The 23,723-nt window shown below is 49.7% G+C and overlaps 1 protein-coding gene and 1 long non-coding RNA gene across 5 annotated transcripts in view; one reads left to right on the top strand and one right to left on the bottom strand.

The window, feature by feature from the left end:
• Positions 1 to 6,259: 6,259 nt before the first annotated feature.
• Positions 6,260 to 12,451, bottom strand: LOC140209639 (uncharacterized). 4 transcript variants are annotated; one of them, XR_011889033.1, is made up of 3 exons: positions 11,199 to 12,451; positions 10,572 to 10,700; positions 6,260 to 7,076 (listed from the first exon to the last, which is right to left on the bottom strand). It is a non-coding gene; the product is annotated as an uncharacterized lncRNA (long non-coding RNA). The 4 variants fall into 4 exon arrangements; XR_011889034.1 differs by lacking the exon at positions 10,572 to 10,700 and having other exon boundaries at positions 6,260 to 6,883; XR_011889035.1 differs by lacking the exons at positions 10,572 to 10,700; positions 11,199 to 12,451 and adding an exon at positions 9,536 to 9,780.
• Positions 10,868 to 23,723, top strand: part of LOC140209636 (cartilage intermediate layer protein 1-like) — a 71,900-nt gene continuing 59,044 nt past the window's right edge. The window contains exon 1 of the mRNA XM_072277951.1: positions 10,868 to 10,919. The gene's annotated coding sequence lies outside the window, so the exon portion shown is untranslated. The remainder of the gene's footprint in view (positions 10,920 to 23,723) is intronic.

Genomic DNA, 23,723 nt, shown 5'->3' with positions numbered 1-23,723 from the left:
GTTTTGAAAGGGTGTCCCTCTATCCTGAGCCTGTGCCCTCTTGTCCTAGACTCTCCCACCATGGGAAACATCCTTTCCACATCAACTCCTGTCGATGCCTTTTAACATTCGAAAGGTTTCAATGAGATCCCCCCTCATCCTTCTGAATTCTGATGAGTACAGACCCAGAGCCATCAAACGTTCTTCGTATGATAACCCTTTCGTTCCTGGAATCATCCTTGTGAAACTTCATCTTTTCTAAGATGAGGAGCCCAAAACTGTTCACAATACTCAAGGTGAGGCCTCACCAGTGCCTTATAAATTCTCAGCATCACATCCTTGCTCTTATATTCTAGACCTTTTGAAATGAATGCTAACATGATCCATATCCCCCCATTCCCAGCACACGATCCATATTCCCCCATTCCCAGCATACACTCCATGTCCCCCATTCCCAGCACGCGGTCCATATCCCCCCCCCCCCATTCCCAGCATACGGTCCATATCCCCCCATTCCCAGCACACGGTCCATAGCCCCCCATTCCCAGCACATGGTCCATAGCCCCCCATTCCCAGCATACAGTCCATATCTCCCATTCCCAGCATGCAGTCCATATCCCCAATTCCCAACGCATGATCCATATCCCCCATTCCCAGCACATGGTCCATATCCCCCCCATTCATAGAAACATAGAAAATAGGTGCAGGAGTAGGCCATTCGGCCCTTCGAGCCTGCACCGCCATTCAGTATGATCATGGCTGATCATCCAACTCAGAACCCTGTACCAGCCTTTCCTCCATACCCCCTGATCCCTTTAGCCACAAGGGCCATATCTAACTCCCTCTTAAATATAGCCAATGAACTGGCCTCAACTGTTTCCTGTGGCAGAGAATTCCACAGATTCACCACTCTCTGTGTGAAGAAGTTTTTCTTAATCTCGGTCCAAAAAGGCTTCCCCTTAATCCTCAAACTGTGACCCCTCGTTCTGGACTTCCCCAACATCGGGAACAATCTTCCTGCATCTAGCCTGTCCAATCCCTTTAGGATTTTATATGTTTCAATAAGATCCCCCCTCAATCTTCTAAACTCCAACGAGTATAAGCCTAGTCCATCCAGTCTTTCTTCATATGAAAGTCCTGCCATCCCAGGAATCAATCTGGTGAACCTTCTTTGTACTCCGTCTATGGCAAGGATGTCTTTCCTCAGATTAGGGGACCAAAACTGCACACAATACTCCAGGTGTGGTCTCACCAAGGCCTTGTACAACTGCAGTAGTACCTCCCTGCTCCTGTACTCGAATCCTCTTGCTATGAATGCCAGCATACCATTCGCCTTTTTCACCGCCTGCTGTACCTGCATGCCCACTTTCAATGACTGGTGTATAATGACACCCAGGTCTCGTTGCACCTCCCCTTTTCCTAATCAGCTACCATTCAGATAATAATCTGTTTTCCTGTTTTCGCCACCAAAGTGGATAACCTCACATTTATCCACATTAAATTGCATCTGCCATGAATTTGCCCACTCACTTAACCTATCCAATTCACCCTGCATCCTCCTCACAGCTAACAATGCTGCCCAGCTTCGTATCATCTGCAAACTTGGAGATGCTACATTTAATTCCCTCATCTAAGTCATTAATATATATTGTAAATAACTGGGGTCCCAGCACTGAGCCTTGCGGTACCCCACTAGTCACTGCCTGCCATTCTGAAAAGGTCCTGTTTATTCCCACTCTTTGCTTTCTGTCTGCCAACCAATTCTCTATCCACATTAATACCTTACCCCCAATACCGTGTGCTTTAAGCTTGCACACTAATCTCCTGTGTGGGACCTTGTCAAAAGCCTTTTGAAAATCCAAATATACCACATCCACTGGTTCTCCCCTACCCACTCTATTAGTTACATCCTCAAAAAATTCTATGAGATTCGTCAGACATGATTTTCCTTTCACAAATCCATGCTGACTTTGTCCGATCATTTCATCGCTTTCCAAATGTGCTGTTATCACATCCTTGATAAATGACTCTAGCATTTTCCCCACCACCAATGTTAGGCTAACCAGTCTATAATTCCCTGGTTTCTCTCTCCCTCCTTTTTTAAAAAGTGGGGTTACATTAGCCACCCTCCAATCCTCAGGAACTAATCCAGAATCTAACGAGTTTTGAAAAATTATCACTAATGCATCCACTATTTCTTGGGCTACTTCCTTAAGCACCCTGGAATGCAGACCATCTGGCCCTGGGGATTTATCTGCCTTCAATCCCTTCAATTTACCTAACACCACTTCCCTACTAACATGTATTTCGCTCAGTTCCTCCATCTCACTGGACCCTCTGTCCCCTACTATTTCCAGAAGATTATTTATGTCCTCCTTAGTGAAGACAGAACCAAAGTAGTTATTCAATTGGTCTGCCATGTCCTTGCTCCTCATAATCAATTCACCTGTTTCTGTCTGTAGGGAACCTACATTTGTCTTAACCAATCTTTTTCTTTTCACATATCTATAAAAACTTTTACAGTCAGTTTTTATGTTCCCTGCCAGTTTTCACTCATAATCTTTTTTCCTCTTCCTAATTAAGCCCTTTGTCCTCCTCTGCTGGACTCTGAATTTCTCCCAGTCCTCAGGTGAGCCACTTTTTCTGGCTAATTTGTATGCTTCTTCTTTGGAATTGATACTATTCCTAATTTCCCTTGTCAGCCACGGGTGCACTACCCTCCCTGAATTATTCTTTTGCCAAACTGGGATGAACAATTGTTGTAGTTCATCCATGCGATCTTTAAATGCTTGCCATTGCATATCCACCATCAACCCTTTAAGTGTCATTTGCCAGTCTATCTTAGCTAATTCACGTCTCATACCTTCAAAATAACCCTTCTTTAAGTTCAGAACTTTTGTTTCTGAATTAACTATGTCACTCTCCATCTTAATGAAGAATTCCACCATATTATGGTCACTCTCACCCAAGGGGTCTCTCACAACAAGATTGCTAATTAACCCTTCCTCATTGCTCAATACCCAGTCTAGAATAGCCTGCTCTCTAGTTGGTTCCACTACATGTTGGTTTAAAAAACCATCCCGCATACATTCCAAGAAATCCTCTTCTTCAGCACCCTTACCAATTTGGTTCACCCAATCTATATGTAGATTGAAGTCACCCGTTATAACTGCTGTTCCTTTATTGCACACATTTCTAATTTCCTGTTTAATACCATCCCCAACCTCACTACTACTGTTAGGTGGCCTGTACACAATTCCCACCAGCGTTTTCTGCCCCTTAGTGTTATGCAGCTCTACCCATATCGATTCCACATCCTCCCGGCTAATGTCCTTCCTTTCTATTGCGTTAATCTCCTCTCTAACCAGCAATGCTACCCCACCTCCTTTTCTTTCATGTCATCCCTCCTGAATATTGAATATCCCTGAATGTTGAGCTCCCATCCTTGGTCACCCTGGAGCCATGCCGGACCATATCCCCCCATTCCCAGCACGTGGTCCATATCCCCCCATTCCCTGCATGTTCGTATGCTGTCTAAATGTTGTTATCATACCTGTTTCCACACTCCAATCTCCCCCCACCACGCACTATGCTACCTGCGTATAAAAACAAAGTGCCTTGCATATCTCCAAAGCTCTTTTAAAGTCTCCTTACTCTCCTTTAAAGTATGGCCTCTCGTATTAGACATGTCCACCCTGAGAAAGAGACTCTGTCTAACCTATCTTTGCCTCTCATAATTTTGTAAACTTCTGTCAGTTCTCCCTTCTGCCGCTGTTGTTCCTGTGAAAGCAATCCAAGTTCATTCAACCTCTCCTTATAACTAATACTCTCTAATCCACACAACATTCTAGTGAACCTCTTCTGCGCCCTTTCAATATCTCCACGCCCTTTCTGTAATATGGAGACCAGAACAACAGGCAGTACTCCAAATATAGCCTAACCAAAGTTTTCTATAACTGCACCATGACTCCCCAACTTTTAGATTCAACATCCTGACCAGTGAAGACTGATATATCATATACCTTCTTACTACTTGTCTTGTCACTTTCAGGGAGCTGTGGACTTTCACCCCAACATCCATCAGTGCTCCTCAGGGTCCTGTCATTGACTGCACACTTTCCACCTACTCTTGACTTCCCGAAGTGGAATAGGAACACCTTACTCTTATCTGGATTAAACTCAACCACCACACACACATACACACACACACACACACACACACACACACATACACTCACATACACACACACACACTCACACACACACACTCACACATACACACACATACACACACACACACCACACACACACACACACACACACACACACACACACACACACACACACCAGGAGTGTCATAGACCAGAGAGACTCCAGGAGTGTCATAGACCAGAGACCCCCCCCCCCCCGGGAGTGTCGTAGACCAGAGAGTCTCCCAGGAGTGTCGTAGACCAGAGAGATTCCAGGAGTGTCGTAGACCAGACAGTCTCCCAGGAGTGTCGTAGACCAGAGAGACCCCGGGAGTGTCATAGACCAGACAGACTCCGGGAGTGTCGTAGACCAGAGAGGACGAAAATAGACGACACGGAATAAACAAAGTGAGCAAAAAAGTCAACATTTTGGATAAAAACCCTCATCAGATGAGACCATTCTACACCTGAAATTAACAAAAATGACTCAATGCAAGGATGAATTTTTATCCACAAATTAAAGTTATGGCTTTGAGAGCTTTGATTCGACCTGCGCCAACATAGAAGGACTTGTGTACTCTAAGCTCTCAACGTGCATTCACAGATACCTGGATGACATCTGGGACACAGCTGATTGATACCATGTTAAACACGCGTCTCACGTACATTAGATTAGAGGAGCCTTATTGCAACAGTACCAGCCTCAGGGCATAACTCTGAAAAGGTGGGATCTCCCAGCAGCCACCCATTTTAATTCCACTTCCCATTCCCATTTCAATAGGTCTATCCATGGTCCCCCTTTACTGTTGCAAATGAGGCCACGCTCAGGTTAGAGGAACAACACCTTATATTCCGTTTGGACAGCCTCCAACCTGATGGCATAAACATTGACTTCTCAAACTTCTGGTAATGCCCCACGTCCCCCCTCCTCCCTTCACTATTCTCCATCCCCCTCTTCCCTCTCTCGCCTTATCTCATTAGCTGCCTATCACCTCCCTCTGATGCTCCTTCCCTTTTCTTTCTTCCATGGCCTTCTGTCTCCTATCAGACTCCCCCTTCTCCAGCCCAGTATCTCTTTCACCAATCAACTTTCCAGCTCTTTACGTCACCAACACACACTCCCTCCCCATCCCGGTTTCTCCCATCACCTTGTGTTTCTCTCTCCCTTCCCTCTAGGTTTTAAATCTACTGCTCATCTTTTTTTCTCAGGTCCTGCTGAAGGGTTTCGTCCCATGACATCAACCGCTGCACTCTTTTCCATAGGCGCTGCCTGGCCTGCTGAGCTCCTCCAGCATTGTGTGTGTGTTGCTTGGATTTCCAGCAGCTGCAGATTTTCTCTTATTCAAAATGTTCTGTTGATAATTTTCATTTGTACTCAGTGTCTAAAGCTTCTTTCTTAAACGTCCAACCATAATCAGCCAGTATTGATGGATTCCAGTTGCCCTGACACTGTTTCTCCATGACCGCAATGTCCTGGTGAAACCATTCACCGTATTCGTCACTGACAGTGACAAGCTTTACAGGGGAAAAAGTCTAAATGGGAATGCAGAAAATGAATCTTTGGTGACATGTTGCGCTCCATGTTTTGTCTGTTTGAAGCATATTGTCAACGAACTGCATATAACTTGGTGCTCTGTAGTTGCTAAGAAAAATTTCAACGATGCCCTTAAATGCCTTCCTTGTGATTTCCTCTGGTCCACTAGAAGTTCTTCAGATTGCCAGTCCCTAATGACCTGTTTGATTTGTGAACCAACAAAAATGCCTTCCTTAATCTTGGCATCAGTTATTCTGGGAAACATCCGTCTCAAATGTCGAAATCGTTCAAGGAAATTTGTAGCCTTTTCCAAAACCTGTCCTGCCAGAGAGCATCCGCCCTGCCTAGACATGCCCAGGCATGCGTGAACAAGAGAGAACCTTTTCAGCTTACATTGTGGGAAACATTTTAATTGACTTCAGAATCAGAATCAGGTTTATTATCACCGGCATGTGATGTGAAATTTGTTAACTTAGCAGCAGCAGTTCAATGCAATACATAATCTAGCAGAGAGAAAAATAATAAATAAAATAAAACATAATATTAAATAAGCAAGTAAATCAATTACGTATATTGAATTCATTATAAAAATGTGCAAAAACAGAAATACTGTATATTTTAAAAAGTGTGGTAGTGTCCAAAGCTTCAATGTCCATTCAGGAATCGGATGGCAGAGGTGAAGAAGCTGTTCCTGAATCGCTGAGTGTGTGCCTTCAGGATTCTGTACCTCCTACCCGATGGTAACAGTGAGAAAAGGGCATGCCCTGGGTGCTGGAGGTCCTTAATAATGGACGCTGCTTTTCTGAGACACCGCTCCCTAAAGATGTCCTGGGAACTTTGTAGGCTAGTACCCAAGATGGAGCTGACTAGAGTTACAACCTTCTGCAGTTTCTTTCGGTCCGGGGCAGTAGCCCCTCCTTGAGTTATGAATTGAAGTAACAGATATAGGCATTTTCAAAAAAAATGGTGCGTGATTGAGAAATTTCATGGTGAGTTTCGTGATCAGCAGCCTAAAATCCATAAGATACACCCGAAAGTATTTGGGAAGCAAAACGTTTGTTCAGTGTAAGTGACCCTCCCGGGTCGTGCGGTGTCAGATAAATGGATAAAGTGGTGACCTCTGGTCGCAGACTTGCCCACTATAGGAAACATCTTCTCCACGTCCATTGGTTAAAGGGACCTTTGGATTAAAAAGAGCGTGAAAAAGCGACCAGGTGAGTTCACAGGGAGCGTGGGAGAGGGTTCGCTGAGTACAACATAAAGGATTAATTCCGGAAAGGTGCAGCGAGCGGATTGTCCATGAGATGGCGGTGTTGTATCACGAACTCAGCGAGTGGAGCCCTGATCGCTCAGCCCGGGACTGAACCAACGTTCTTCGGGTCAAAACAATCACAGTCAACATTTAAATTTAAATTGCATTTGGTCAAAGAGATGACACTGTATGCAGCAACACCCCCCCCCCCCCCCACACACACACACAGAACATAGAACATAAAACACAATATCACAGTGCAGACCTTTTAGAAACATAGAAACATAGAAAATAGGTGCAGGAGTAGGCCATTCGGCCCTTCGAGCCTGCACCGCCATTTATTATGATCATGGCTGATCATCCAACTCAGAACACCGCCCCAGCCTTCCCTCCGTACCCCCTGACCCCCGTAGCCACAAGGGCCATATCTAACTCCCTCTTAAATATAGCCAATGAACTGGCCTCAACTTTTTCCTGTGGCAGAGAATTCCACAGATTCACCACTCTCTGTGTGAAGAAGTTTTTCCTAATCTCGGTCCTAAAAGGCTTCCCCTCTATCCTCAAACTGTGACCCCTCGTTCTGGACTTCCCCAACATCGGGAACAATCTCCTGCATCTAGCCTGTCCAATCCCTTTAGGATCTTATATGTTTCAATCAGATCCCCCCTCAATCTTCTAAATTCCAACGAGTACAAGCCCAGTTCATCCATTCTTTCTTCATATGAAAGTCCTGCCATCCCAGGAATCAATCTGGTGAACCTTCTCTGTACCCCCTCTATGGCAAGGATGTCTTTCCTCAGATTAAGGGACCAAAACTGCACACAATACTCCAGGTGTGGTCTCACCAAGGCCTTGTACAACTGCAGTAGTACCTCCCTGCTCCTGTACTCGAATCCTCTCGCTATAAATGCCAGCATACCATTCGCCTTTTTCACCACCTGCTGTACCTGCATGCCCACTTTCAATGACTGGTGTATAATGACACCCAGGTCACGTTGCACCTCCCCTTTTCCTAATCGGCCACCATTCAGATAATAATCTGTTTTCCTATTTTTGCCACCAAAGTGGATAACTTCACATTTATCCACATTAAATTGCATCTGCCATGAATTTGCCCACTCACCCAACCTATCCAAGTCACCCTGCATCCTCTTAGCATCCTCCTCACAGCTAACACTGCCACCCAGCTTCGTGTCATCCGCAAACTTGGAGATGCTGCATTTAATTCCCTCATCCAAGTCATTAATATATATTGTAAACAACTGGGGTCCCAGCACTGAGCCTTGCGGTACCCCACTAGTCACCGCCTGCCATTCTGAAAAGGTCCCGTTTATTCCCACTCTTTGCTTCCTGTCTGCTAACCAACTCTCCACCCACACCAATACCTTACCCCCAATACCGTGTGCTTTAAGTTTGCACACTAATCTCCTGCGTGGGACCTTGTCAAAAGCCTTTTGAAAATCCAGATATACCACATCCACTGGTTCTCCCCTATCCACTCTACTAGTTACATCCTCAAAAAATTCTATGAGATTTGTCAGACATGATTTTCCTTTCACAAATCCATGCTGACTTTGTCCGATCATTTCACCACTTTCCAAATGTGCTGTTATCACATCCTTGATAACTGACTCCAGCAGTTTCCCCACCACCGACGTTAGGCTAACCGGTCTATAATTCCCCGGTTTCTCTCTCCCTCCTTTTTTAAAAAGTGGAGTTACATTAGCCACCCTCCAATCCTCAGGAACTAGTCCAGAATCTAACGAGTTTTGAAAAATTATCACTAATGCATCCACTATTTCTTGGGCTACTTCCTTAAGCACCCTGGGATGCAGACCATCTGGCCCTGGGGATTTATCTGCCTTCAATCCCTTCAATTTACCTAACACCACTTCCCTACTAACATGTATTTCGCTCAGTTCCTCCATCTCACTGGACCCTCTGTCCTCTACTATTTCTGGAAGATTATTTATGTCCTCCTTAGTGAAGACAGAACCAAAGTAATTATTCAATTTTAGTCCAAGATGCTGCATCATCCTTTTAACGTGCTCTAAGATCAAACTAATTCTTACCTTTCACACAGAGTACTCCATTTTTCTATCATCCATGTGCCTATCTAAGAGTTTCTTCAATGTCCCTCATGTATCTGCCTCCACCACTACCCCTGGCAGAGCGTCCCACACACGCTGTTAAAAACCTACCACCGACATCCTCCCTTATAAATCCATGAGACTTTGGAGCAAAATTTGGCCATTCAGCCCATCGAGTCTATTCGCCCTTTGATCATGGCTGATTCATTTCCCTCTCAGCCCTATTGTCCTGCCTTCTGCCGGTAACCTTTGGCGTCCTGACTTATCAAGAATCCGTCGGCCTCCGCCTTCAGTACACCCAATGACCTGCGGCAGCAACTCCACAGGTTCACCACTCTCTGGCTGCAGAAATTCCTCCTCTGTTCTAAAAGGAGGCCCCTCTCTTCCGAGCTGTGCCCCACCTCTCCTCATCCTTTCCTCCAATCGCCCTCATATTAGCCATTTCCACTGGGGAGAGTCTCTGACTATCCACTCGATCTATGCCTCTTACCATCGTGTACGTCTCTATCAAGTCACCTCTCATCCTCCTTTGCTGTAAGGAGAAAAGGCGCAGCTCGCTCAGCCTGTCAGAGTATGCCCGCACCGACAGCGACACAGTACGGTACAGTGCCGAGTCTCGGGTGGTCCTGTCCGCCTGTCACTCCAGCGCCCACGCTGGTCCCGAGGCCGCAGCAACGGCTCTCCTCCCTGTTCGGTGTGACGGCCTCACTGACTATTTGGACAAGATCTGCCTCTGGTGGTCCTCACTGAGACACTCCCTCCCCCCCCCCCCCCAGCAGCCCGGAGACCCACCAACCCACACTCACTCCCCTCTGTTCCTCTCATTGGTCCTCATGCCCATGTCCTCCGGAACTCTCCCCTCCTCGCCCAGCTCTGTGCTGAGCAGCAATCTCCTGCAATAGGCAGGTCATGTGCTACTTGTGGATGGGCTTATCACGGGCAGATGACAAAGTATATATCGATCTGAGAGTCTGAACATTGATTTCCCCCTCCCCTTGTTTTCCATTCCCCATTCTGGTTCCCCCCTCACCCCTCCTGCCCATCACCTCTCCCCGGTGCCCCACTCCTTCATCTTCCCCCACGGTCCACTCTCCTCTCCTATCGGGTTCCCCCCCTTCTTCAGCCCTTCCACCCTATCGCCTCACAGCTCCTTACCGCACCCCCCACCCCCACCGCCCTTTCCCACCTCCACTCCGGTCCCGGCCCGGCACCTCGACTCTGGAGATGGCGCCGGGCCCGCTGAGTTGCCCCAGCATCCTGTGTGAGAGAGCGGCTGGGCTGGAAGCCTACAGGAGCCACGTCCTTGTCCTAGGCTCGGAGGGCCGAGCGTGGCTCCCCGCTCCACCCTCGGGACCCTTGTCTACCCGCTGTGCTGTCCGCCCGGTTTACCGATTCACTGGCCAGCTGCGTTCAGCCAGAGGGCGGGTGACCACGAGTTAACCGGGCAGGAGTGAGCGAGTAATCAGTCTGTTTCTGCCCCACCAGTACTAACAAACACTCGCTCAGCTGGGGCAGATTCTACCCACCTTGTTCGCTGACGGGACGTAGACACTGCAGACTACGTCAACGTCAATTGCCACTTGACTGAGGGGTTGCTTAGGGGTCTAGCAGACAAGCTGGTATTCCATTGTCGCTCCGACATCAGGAGAACGAGACTGGGATGTGAACGATTGAGAGGAGAGGAGATTTGATATTCACAAGGTTATGAGGGGTATAGAGATTGTTATTGCAAGCAGGCTTTTTGCACTGAGGGTTGGTGAGACGAGGTCATGGGTTAAGGGTGAAAGGTGAAATGTTTAATGGGAAACGTCTTCACTCGGAGGGTGGCGAGGCTGTCAGGAAGTGATCGATTTCAACGTTTAACAGACATCTGGGTAGGTAGTACTAGACCCGAGGGTGGGAGAGTACGGAGGGCTCGGGACCATGGGCAGCTGGACGGGACTAGGCAGAGTAACGGTTCGGCACAGATTAGATGGGCTGAAGGGCCTGTTTTCGTGTTGTAGAGTTCTATGACTGCAGTAGAAGAATAATGTCCGAGTGAACTTTGCGAATCTGGAGGGAGTGAGGACAGAAAGTCCCCGGTAAAGTTACAGGGACCCTGGGGAGCCGATCTGTGTCAGTGTGGAAAGAGAGCCCGGTGGGCGGGTGGTTACCTCGATCCAGGAGCGGCTTCATCACAACTTGAAGAGGGGTCTTGTCCCTTCCCCGCCGACTCTCCGAGATTCCTTGCACGTCACTGCAGAGATTACAGGGAAAGCCTCCTATCGGGGATCCGGTGGGGAAGTTCTAAGGGTTCGGCAGCACTGGGTGATCCGTATTTGGGTGAGCCTGGGGGTTCTCACTGTTGACAAAAACGGGTGAAGTTATCCTGCAAAACCTCACACAGCACAACCCTGAACCGGTTCCACGAGCTGCAGACTCCCTGTGAGAGACTCTTTACAACTCTGTCTCTTTCTGAGTCTGAGCCCGGTAGCTCTTCGTCTCTCTTCGTTGTTGTTTTTGTAGATTATTGTGTATTTCTTTATTTTACCTGTAAATTTCCACTGAGGATGGGTGAGACAGGGGCTAGAGGTCACGAGTTAAGGGTGAAAGGTGAAATGCCGAAGCGGAACACGAGGAGGAATTTCTTCAGTCGGAGGGTGTGGAGAGTGTGGGAGGGTGGGGAGAGTGTGGGACCAGCTGCCAGCGGAGGTGCTGGATACGGTTCGATTTCAACGCTGAGAGAAGTTTGGACATGTCCATAGATGGAGGGTTATGGTCCGGTGCAGGTCAGTGGGGCTAGGCAGATTGATGGAATAGCATGGGCTAGACGGGCCGAAGTACCTGTTCCTGTGCTGGAGTCCTCTATGACTACGTAACATCTGTACGTGTGTGGCATTTAAAAGTGGCTCTGACATGTATGTAGTTCAGTGATAAATTTACTTTGAACGTTGCTGAGTTTGTCCGACTGGCCGGTAATGTCAAACTGGAGTTCCAATGCTTTCATCGTGCAGGGCTCCGGCACGCTGTTAGAGATGAAAGCTTCCTGAAGGTTTTGAGTTAATCTCTCAGACTCAGCAACAATTTCTGCTGAAAGGGATTCCTGGCAGATGGGAAGACAGCTGACCCGGAGTTGTGGCAGCTCGGAGTAGGATGTTTGATTGGGATGTGGGAGGAAGGTCCCGGGAATTTTCTGTGCCCACCTCCCAGTTCTCACTTTGTGCGCTGTTCGGCAATCCCCACACACGGCTGGCAGGTTATTTGCTGTAAGAAACACAGGGTCTGGTCTGATACCTGCGCTCTGAATTTGTACAACTGCCCACCGTGGGTTAAGAGTTCGAGCTCCAAACACAACGGCAACAGCGGGAGTTACAGGGGTGGGACTGCACAAACTTCTCCATGGCTCGAGAGGACGCCGGATCTGTGCCAGCTCTCTCCACCCCACCCCACCCCACCTACCCGGTCTCCAGCCTTACCTCCCTGGTCTGGACCCTCCTCAGAAGTGTCTGTGGCATTTCGTCCCAACCAGTTCACCTTCACCCTGTAAACACAATCTCCCCCAGGCCCCACCCTCCCTGTACACACAATCTCCCCCAGACCCCACCCTCCCTATACACACAATCCATCTTCCCCAGACCCCACCCTCCCTGTACACACAATCTCCCCCAGGCCTCACCCTCCCTGTACACACAACCCATCTCTCCCAGGCCCCACCCTCCCTGTACACACAATCCATCTCCCCCAGGCTCCACCCTCCCTGTAAACACAATCTCCCCCAGACCCCACCCTCCCTCCCTGTACACACAATCCATCTCCCCCAGGCCCTACCCTCCCTCCCTGTACACACAATCTCCCCCAGTCCTCACCCTCCCTGTACACACAATCCATCTCCCCCAGTCCCCACCCTCCCTGTAAACACAATCTCCCCCAGACCCCACACTCCCTGTACACACAAATCCATCTCCCCCAGCCCTCACCCTCCCTGTACACACAATCCATCTCCCCCAGGCCTCACTCTCCCTGTAAACACAATCTCCCCCAGACCCCACCCTCCCTCCCCATACACACAATCCATCTCCCCCAGACCCCACCCTCCCTGTACACACAATCCATCTCCCCCAGGCCTCACCCTCCCTGTAAACACAACTCCCCCAGACCCCACCCTCCCTCCCCATACACACAATCCATCTCCCCCAGGCCCTACCCTCCCTCCCTGTACACACAATCTCCCCCAGTCCTCACCCTCCCTGTACACACAATCCATCTCCCCCAGGCCCCACCCTCCCTGTACACACAATCCATCTCCCCCAGGCCCCACCCTCCCTGTAAACACAACCCATCTCCCCCAGACCCCACCCTCCCTGTAAACACAACCCATCTCCCCCAGGCCCCACCCTCCCTGTAAACACAATCCATCTCCCCCAGGCCCCACCCTCCCTGTAAACACAATCTCCCCCAGGCCCCACCCTCCCTGTACACACAACCCATCTCCCCCAGGCCCACCCTCCCTGTACACACAACCCATCTCCCCAAGACTCCACCCTCCCTGTACACACAACCCATCTCCCTCAACAGTTCATTCCATTTACTCACCACCTTCTGTGTGGAGGTGCCCCCTCGGGTACCTTTTAAATCTCTCCCCTCTCACCCTAAACCTCTGCCTTAATTTTGGACTCTCCTACCCTGGAGAAAAGACAGTTACCATCACCTTATCCCTGCCTCATATAATTTTAAAAGTTTCTGTAAGGTCACCCCTCATTTTCCTGGCCAACCTCTCCCTGTTACTCAGGCCCTCTAGTCCTCGTAAATCTCTTCTGCACTTTCTGACATGGTTAAATTGAAATATTTTCCCAGTTTCACCACATCTTTCCTCTAACAGGATGACCCAGACGTACACAGTACACCAAGTGTGGCCTCAACTTCAATGTAATCTCCCATCTCCTGTAGTCAGTGATGGAGGCCAGCGTGGTGAATGCCTTCTTCACTGCCCTGTGTACCTGTGACACCACCTTCAGAGGACCATGTCTCACTAATGCAACTGGACATTACGAACGTTGGTAAAACGCCATTGGTTTCCCATTGTGTCTCTGTAGAGATGGGCTGACGTTGCTGTGGGCCAATATCCAGTCAGCCTCGTTTCCCTTCCATCACAACAATGCGGCTGCCCAGAACAGCTGAGATCATTTTTAACGGTGTGGGGGGACCCATCCCATTGTTCTGCGAAGGACTTGGTTTGCCCTTTCATGTGATTTACCATTTCGGTGGCCAGCTCTGTTTTTCCATCCTAGTTTGTGGCCTTTACCATCTTGAGATACCCATCCTGTGGGTGGCTGATGCTGCTGAGTTATCAACGTAAGGTTCTGATTCAAGTTTTCCATAAATCACGGTCCAGTCCATCTGGATCTGATCTTGATGAAGTCAACGGCCAGCACAAAGATGAAGCTTTTTGTCCTGGTCCTTTTGTTAGGCTTTGTGGGGGTGGATCTGCCTCTCCTGAGTTTTGTTTGTTTAAGAACTGCACCCAGGTGCCACGTTCTCTCTCTGCTGGCCACGGTCTGCACCAGGGGCCCTGTGGGTGTACATCAGGATGTTAATTTGCTTGTTTACTTCCCTGAGAGTTTCTCCTTCAGCCTCTGGAAGAACTGGGCTGCAACTGGTTTCAGACGCCCAGATGTTTCACATTTAGGAAGTTAGTTTTAACCATTTGGAATCATGTCTGTGTTAGTGTTGGTAGCAACAGTGAATTCTGAACAATGTTCTGTGCTGATTAAAGTGTTTCATTTCCAGACAGGGCTCAGATTTGAACAGAGCTGCGGTTTCTGGGGAGTTTCCATTTGGAGTTCTGGAGCAGAAACAGGCCCTTCAACCCAACTTGTCCATTCCGACCACGTTGTCCAGCTGAGCCAATCTTGTTTTTGACCCACTGGGTTCCACTGACCCCTCAGTTTTTTTTAAGGCATCCATTAGCCTTGTGAGACCATGGATCCGCGCCTGGAAGGTCTTCACTCTCCAGGTCACAGGCCTGGGCAAGGTTGTATGGAAGACCAGCAGTTGTCCATGCTGCAAGTCTCCCCTCTCCACGACACCAATGTTGTCCAAGGGAAGGGCATTAGGACCCATACAGCTTGGCACCAGTGTCATCACAGAGCAATGTGTGGTTAAGTGCCTTGCTCAAGGACACACACGCTGCCTCAGCCAAGGCTCGAACTCACGACCTTCAGGTTGCTAGTCCAATGCCTTAACCAGTTGGCCACATGCCCACAACCCCTCAGTTAACGGTATGATAAAAAAGTTTGGGAACTATTGCTTGAAACCATTCCTGCCCATGGACCTGTCTAAATGCCTTTGAAAGATTGTAATTGTGCCCACCTCCTCCACTTCCTCTGGCAACTCATTCCTTATTTCATTTCCCTTCAGGTCCCATTTAAATCTTTCCCCTCACCCTCACCTCAAACCTATTATCCTCTGGTTTTAGGCTGGAAATGACTGTGACCCTTCACTTTATCAATGACCCTCATGATTCCACACCGCCACCCCTCTATCTTCTACACTATCCACAACACCACCAATCTACACCATCTACAAACTTACCAAACTGCCCACCTACATTTCCATCCAGGTTACTTACATACATCATGAACGGTGGCGGTCCCAGCACAGATCCACTAATCACATTCCTCCAGCTCGAATATCCCTTCAACCACTGCCCTCTGGCGTTGATAGACAAGCCAATTCTGAATTCAAACAGTCAAGTCACTGTGGATCCCCTGCATCTTAATCTTCTGGATGAGCCTCCCATGAGGACCTGGTCAAACACCTTACCAAAACCCATGTAGACAACATCCACTGCTCTACCTTCATCAATCACCCTCGTCACCTCCTCAAAAAACTCCAAGTTAGCAGGACATGATTTGCCCCGCACAAAGCCATGCTGACTGCCCTTAATTAGGCCATGGTTTTCCAAATGCTCATAAATCCAATCCCAAAGAATCCCCCAGTGATTTCCCAACAACTGGATGTGAAACTCCCCGGAAGATAGTTTCCAGGATTATCCCTGGTCCCCCTCTTGAATACTGGGACAAGATTAGCTATTCATCCCAGAATCATTGGCTAGTTCAACCTTTGGGAGACTGACCTTGGATTCAGGGTCAATGGCAGGATTCAGCAGTGTGGGGGAACAGAGGGATCTTGGGGTTCATGTGCACAGATCCCTCTGAGTTGTCACACAAGTTGACAGGGGTAGGGGCGGTTAAGAAGGCATTTGGAGTGTTGGCCTTTGTTAGTTGGGGGATTGAGTTCTAGAGCCATGAGGTAATGTTGCTCCTCTATAAAACCCGGGTTAGACCCCTGGAATATTGTGCTCAGTTCTGGTCGCCACTGGATGTGGAAGGTTTAGAGAGGGTGCAGAGGACATTAACAGGGTGCTGCCTGGATTAGAGAGCATGTCTCATGAGCAAGCTGGGGCTTCTCTCTCTGGAGTGAAGGAGGATGAGAGGTGACTTGATAGAGGTGTACAAGGTGATAAGAGGCAAAGGTCGAGTGGACAGCCAAAGACGTTTTCCCTGCACGGTGCCAAAATGTCCAATGTTCTATGTTCTACAGGAACGGGCGTGGTGCTCTACCTCCGAACTTTGCTGTCAGAAGCAGATGCAGAGATTCCTGTCCAGGCTAACATATAGCTGCCATGTCGGACATCAGTCTGGCGTTTCAGTGAAAACCAGTAGAAGAGTTAACAGGAGTGGGGAATGGAGCCGGGTTAAAACCTGATCAGATCTTAACTCCCTCTCCCCAGCGACCCCAGTGACCTCTCACCCCGAGGAATAGCTCACAAAAGGCTGAAATGCGGCTGTCGACTCGCCTGAGATCCATGGTGGAGCCGGATACTGATTATTTCCGTGGAAGAAGTCCACATTCCATATTTCTCCCCTGGCCATAGGGGGCAGGGCAGTGACTAGTGTAACTGTGACAGCACTGACACTGTCTTTAGGTTCACCAGCCTGTAGTCCCCCGGTAAATAAAGGAACGTAAGCCACTCGTCAGTCTTCCAGTACTTCTCCCGTGCTCAGATAGACACAAACCCTCTGCTGGGAACCCTGCAGTACCTTCCCAGCCATCCCACAATGTTCCCAGTTAGCCCAATGTTGGGTGATCGGGATTTATCCGCCTCGAGACCAGCGGCACCTTTTGTGGAAGGAACATCGATACGTTTCGGATTCCTGGAATTTGCTGACTGGAGTGAGCTTCTCCGTGACAACACTCTCACTGAACGGGACACCAAAACACAGAGAGAGGTGAAACACATGAAAAGACAGCTTCTCGAGCATTATAACTTTTCCTTTAGAGACAGAGAAACAGGCCCTTCAGCCCATCACCTCCATTCCAGACTTACTCTTAAACACAAGGAAGCTGGCAGATGCTGGAAAACCAGAGCAACTCACGCAAAATGTAGGAGGCAGCACCTACGGAAATGAATAGACAGTCGAAGTTTCAGGCCGAGACCCTTCATCAGCTTCGTCCCGCTGACCTGCACCCAGACCGTTGCTCTCCACGCCCCTCCCCCCTCCCCTCCACATACCTAACCAAACCTCCCCGAAATGTTGCGGTCGCGCATCCACGGCTCCGCTGGCAGCTCACCACCTTCTGAGGGAAAGGTTCCCCCTAAATATTTCACCTTTCACCCTTATCCTATACTAGTCTCACACTTTCTCGTGATGGTGCTGAGAGAATGAGACAGGTTTCGAGCGTCGAGGTTGCAATGGGAATGCGATCATCCCTGGGGATCTATAGCCCGGAAATCCTCGCTGAGCCCAGGGATCTATTTGATTGGCAGGGAGAACAAACTTGTTAACGTCTTGGAAACAGATCAGTTGGCTCCCGTTATATCCTTCGATATGAAAAGTTATTCCAAGCTGTTGTAATGGGAAACATGTGACGGCAGCTTTAAAGAGCACAGTGTGATTCGTGTGAGTGGGATTTCACAGCTGAGCGAACCAATGGAAGCAGTCACCCAGCCATTATAGTCACAGCCTCCCCTGGAAATTCCAGCTTCACACATTGAAGTGCTCTGGGTCTGGATTATTAATCTTTGGCACCTTTTCATCATGTAGCTTCTTGTCTGCTTATAAATCCATCATCGGCTGGACTTGAGAGGACTTGCTGGACGTTGGTGTGTGATGACTCAGTGGCTGTCTTCGCCTGCTTCCTCGGTTCTGCTATTTCCATGGTTTCCATTGCGACGTGCACGGAATGTTCATAGATTCCAGAAGCTACAGATGACTTGAGGAGTCGGTCAGTCAGCATCTGTGAACAGAAAATCAAAGTTAACGTTTCCAGCCAAGGGCCTTTTGCCAGAGTTCTGATTTAAATTAGTAATTGACCTGAAAAAACATAGTGTTTCTATCTCCACCGGCGCTGCCTGACCTACCGAGTGTTTTCATTCTTTGTTTTTTGTTGTGTTGGGCTTTGAGCTTCTGCAGGTTTTCCCGGTGGAAACGGAGGTGCTGTGGCCAATTGCTGCAGGCTGGTGAGGAGGACTGGGGTGAGCTGTGGCCAATTGCTGCAGGCTGGTGAGGAGGACTGGGGTGAGCTGTGGCCAATTGCTGCAGGCTGGTGAGGAGGACTGGGGTGAGCTGTGGCCAATTGCTGAAGCTGATGAAGAGGACTGGGGTGAGCTGTGGGATGTGCGATCAAAGGCAGAGAGGGAGCAGACACCCTTCAGCTGGTACAGAGCTCACTGCTCTGGAACTGAGCTGGCCATATCATTACTCTAGCCTGTTACGCTCTGCATCACATACAGGGGGCAGGAAGAAGCCTCTTCCACACCATGGATGTGGTGTGAATCACCAAGTGTGGTGTGAGTACGGACCTGAGTGACTCTCGAATGAAGGGAGTGAAGACAAGGCATGCGTAGATCAGGATTCTGGTGGTTCCAGCCTTCAAGCCTACAGCATTTTCTGCGAAGTTTCAAACTGGCTGAGCAGCAGAGCCAAGGGCAGTAGGTAGCAAGGTTCATAACGTCACACCAAGGGAGAGGATTGAAACTTTTCCAGCTTGTGTTTCGAGAGTCAGTAAAACAGCTTTCCTTTTAGGTGACCTCAGTATATCTGCTGTTGGCATGGTTTGATTCCTGCCATGGTCTGTAAGGAGTTTGAACATATCCACAGCTGGCATGGTTCGAGAGACCAGCAGGGAGGGAGGGGGACCTGGGGTGACCAGCAGGGAGGGAGGGGGTGGATACAGAGACCAGCAGGGAGGGAGAGGGACGGAGAGACCTGGGGAGGGGGGAATGAAGAGACTAGCAGAGAGGGAGAGGGATGGAGAGACCAGCGGGGGGGGGGGGGGGAGATATAGAGAGACCAGCAGAGGGGTAGAAGGCCTGATGAAAGGTGTCAGTCCAAAACAACCAACTGTTTATTCCCCGCTATAGATGCTGCCTGACTTGCTGTTCCTCCGGCATTTTGTATGTTTTGCTCTGGATTTCCAGCATCTGCAGAATCTCTTAGATCGGGATTTGTTGTCCTGGGACAAACACGAGAAAACCTGCAGATGATGGAAATCTGAGTAACTCACACAAAATGCTGGAGGAACTCAGCAGGCCAGGCAGCATCTGTGGAAATGAATAAACAGTTAATGTTTTGGGCCATGTTCCTTCAACAGGATTGGAGAGAAAAAGATGCGGAGTAGATTTAAAAGATGGAGGGGGGAGAGAGAAACACCAGGTGATCGGTGAAACTGGTGGGGGAGGGTGACCTAAAGATCTGGGAAGTTGATTGGTGACAGAGATGCAGGGCTGGAGAAGAGGAATCTGACAGGAGACAGAAGGCCATGGAAGAAGGAAAGGGGGAGGAGCGCCAGGGAGAGGCGATGGGCAGGTTAGGAGAGAAGGTGAGAGAGGGAAAGGGGAATGGTGCGGTGGGGAGTCATTACCAGAAGTTGGAGAAATTGATGTTCATGCCATCAGGTTGGAGGCTACCCAGACGGAATATAAGGTGTTGTTCCTCCAACCTGAGCGTGTCTCATCGCAACTGTAGAGGAAGCCGTGGATAGACATGTCGGAATAGGAATGGAAAGCAGAATTAAATTGATGGCCACTGGGAGATCCCACTTTTTCTAGCAGACAGAGCGTAGGTTCTCGGTGAAGTGGTCTCACAATCTACGTCGGGTCTCACCGATATACAGGAGGCCACATTGAGAGCACCGAACATAGTAAATGACTCCAACAGACTCTCAGGTGAAGTGTCGCTTCACCTGGATGGACTGTTTGGGGCCCTAAATGGTAGTGAGGGAGGAGGTGTAGGGGCAGGTGAAGCACTTGTTTCACTTGCAAGGATAAGTGCCAAGGGGGAGATCAGTGGGGAGGGACAAATGGACAAGGGAGCGGCGTAGGGAGCGATCCCTGCACAAAGCATGATCATTCCTGGCAAATTTTTCCACAGAAGTAGTTTTCATTGCCTTCTTCTGGGCAGTGTCTTTACAGGATGGGTGACCCCAGCCATTATCAATGGTATTCAGAGATTGTCTGCCTGGTGTCAGTGGTCACAAAACCAGAATTTGTGATCTGCACCGGCTGCTCAGACAACCATCCACCACCTGCTTCCACGCTTCACTTCACGTGACCCTGACTGGGGGCCGAGCAGTTGCTACACCTTGCCCCAGGGTGACCTGCAGGCTAGCAGAGGGAAGAAGCATCTTACATCTCCTTTGGTAGAGACGTATCTCTAGCCGCCCTCCGGTATGAGGGGTATAGATAAGGTAAATGCAAGTAGGCTTTTTACCACTGCTCTAAAGGTCACAGGTTAATGGTGAAAGGTGAAATATTTAAGGGGAATATGAGGAGAGCTCCTTCACTCAGAGAGTGGTGTGAGTGTGGAAGTGATGGATGCGGCTTCGATTTCCACGTTTAATTTGGGCAGGTCCATGAATGGGAGGGGTAAGGATGGCTATGGTCTGGGCCCAGGTCAATGGGCCTAGGCAGATTAATAGATTGGCATGGAGTAAATGGGCTGAAAGGCCTGTTTCTGTGCTGGAGAGCTCAATCACACATAACATCTGCATGCTCAGTACATCGACTTTTGAAAGTGGCTCTGAGCTCCTGGTGGTCCGAGTGGGCAGTGTGAAGCAGGGGGACGTCCTGGTGGTCCGAGTGGGCAGTGTGAAGCAGGGGGACGTCCTGGTGGTCCGAGTGGGCAGTGTGCAGCAGGGGGATGTCCTGGTGGTCTGAGTGGGCAGTGTGCAGCAGGGAGATGTCCTGGTGGTCTGAGTGGCCAGTGTACCGCACAGGGGACGTCCTGGTGGTCCGAGTGGGTAGTGTGCCGCAGGGGCTGTGAGCTGACCTCAGGGCCAGCAAGGGGACGTTCCTGCCCAGACCTCTGTCGGAAGGGCGGGTGTGTACAGGGCCGCCCTGCACAGCTACGTCAGGCCTCACTGGCCGGACATTATGGGAGCTCGCTCTAACATTAGCGGTGCCTGCAAGTCACAGTCTTACTGCACGGAAAGAACCCTTTGGGTTCGTGCCTTCCACAGGAAATGAGGTCCCTGTCCGAGTTCGCCCCAATTCCCTGCACTTGGCCCAAATCCCTCCAAACCATTCCTATGCATGTACTGGACCTGTCTAATTGTCTTGTTAATATCTGCCTTAACCACCTCCTCTGGCAGCTTGCTCCGTGTACATGGACCACTCCCTCTGTGGTAAGTTGCCCTCAGTTCCCCCACTAAATCTTCCATGTCCTCACTTCACTAATCGGGTTTTCATTACCCAGTGTGGGGTTGAGGGTGACAGGGGTTATGGGAAACATGTTTATCTGACCTGGGCCTTCAGCAAGAAAGTTATGATGTAGCAGGCTAGAAGGCTGAATGGTTTCCTTTGTTGCCAGCTGGGGAGTCAGTCAGTGTGTCCGTCTGTAACTGGGGTGTCAGTCAGTGTGTCTGTAACTGGGGAGTCAGTCAGTGTGTCCATCTGTAACTGGGGAGTCAGTGTGTCTGTAACTGGGGTGTCAGTCAGTGTGTCCGTCTGTAACTGGGGAGTCAGTGTGTCCGTCTGTAACTGGGGAGTCAGTGTGTCTGTCGGTAACTGGGGAGTCAGTCAGCGTGTCCGTCTGTAACTGGGGAGTCAGTGTGTCTGTAACTGGGGAGTCAGTGTGCCCATCTGTAACTGGGGAGTCATTCAGCGTGTCCATCAGTAACTGGGGAGTCAGTCAGTGTGTCCGTCTGTAACTGGGGTGTCAGTCAGTGTGTCTGTAACTGGGGAGTCAGTCAGTGTGTCCGTCTGTAACTGGGGAGTCAGTGTGTCTGTAACTGGGGTGTCAGTCAGTGTGTCCGTCTGTAACTGGGGAGTCAGTGTGTCCGTCTGTAACTGGGGAGTCAGTGTGTCTGTCGGTAACTGGGGAGTCAGTCAGCATGTCCGTCTGTAACTGGGGAGTCAGTGTGTCTGTAACTGGGGAGTCAGTGTGCCCGTCTGTAACTGGGGAGTCAGTCAGTGTGTCCGTCTGTAACTGGGGAGTCAGTGTGTCTGTAACTGGGGTTTCAGTCAGTGTGTCCATCTGTAACTGGGGAGTCAGTGTGTCTGTAACTGGGGTGTCAGTCAGCGTGTCCGTCTTTAACTGGGGAGTCAGTCAGCGTGTCCGTCTGTAACTGGGGTGTCAGTCAGCGTGTCTGTCTGTAACTGAGGTGTCAGTCAGCGTGTCCGTCTGTAACTGGGGAGTCAGTCAGTGTGTCTGTAACTGGGGAGTCAGTCAGCATACCCGTCTATAACTGGGGAGTCAGTCAGTGTGTCTGTAACTGGAGAGTCAGTCAGTGTGTCCGCCTGTAACTGGGGAATCAGTGTGTCTGTAACTGGGATGTCAGTCAGCATGTCCGTCTGTAACTGGGGAGTCAGTGTGTCTTAAACTGGGGTGTCAGTCAGCGTGTCCGTCTGTAACTGCGGTGTCAGTCAGCGTGTCCATCTGTAACTGGGGAGTCATTCAGCGTGTCCATCAGTAACTGGGGAGTCAGTCAGTGTGTCCGTCTGTAACTGGGGAGTCAGTCAGTGTGTCTGTCTGTAACTGGGGAGTCAGTCAGTGTGTCCGTCTGTAACTGGGGAGTCAGTGTGTCTATAACTGGGGAGTCAGTCAGCGTGTCCGTCTGTAACTGGGGAGTCAGTGTGTCCGTCTGTAACTGGGAAGTCAGTGTGTCTGTCTGTAACTGGGGAGTCAGTGTGTCTGTCTGTAACTGGAGATTCAGTGTGTCTGTAACTGGGGAGTCAGTCAGCGTGTCCGTCTGTAACTGGGGTGTCAGTCAGTGTGTCCATCTGTAACTGGGGAGTCAGTCAGTGTGTCCGTCTGTAACTGGGGAGTCAGTGTGTCTGTAACTGGGGAGTCAGTCAGCGTGTCCGTCTGTAACTGGGGAGTCAGCGTGTCCGTCTGTAACTGGGGTGTCAGTCAGTGTGTCCATCTGTAACTGGGGAGTCAGTCAGTGTGTCTGTAACTGGGGAGTCAGTCAGCATGTCCGTCTGTAACTGGGGAGTCAGTGTGTCTGTAACGGGTGTCAGTCAGCGTGTCTGTCTGTAACTGGGGAGTCAGTGTGTCTGTAACTGGGGTGTCAGTCAGCGTGTCCATCTGTAACTGGGGAGTCAGTCTGCGTGTCCGTCTGTAACTGGGGAGTCAGTGTGTCTGTCTGTAACTGGGGAGTCAGTGTGTCCGTCTGTAACTGGGGAGTCAGTGTGT

Source organism: Mobula birostris, chromosome 14 (assembly GCF_030028105.1).
Source record: "Mobula birostris isolate sMobBir1 chromosome 14, sMobBir1.hap1, whole genome shotgun sequence".
Classification (NCBI taxonomy): Eukaryota; Metazoa; Chordata; class Chondrichthyes; order Myliobatiformes; family Myliobatidae; genus Mobula; species Mobula birostris.
This window is presented reverse-complemented; position numbering and strand designations above follow the sequence as displayed.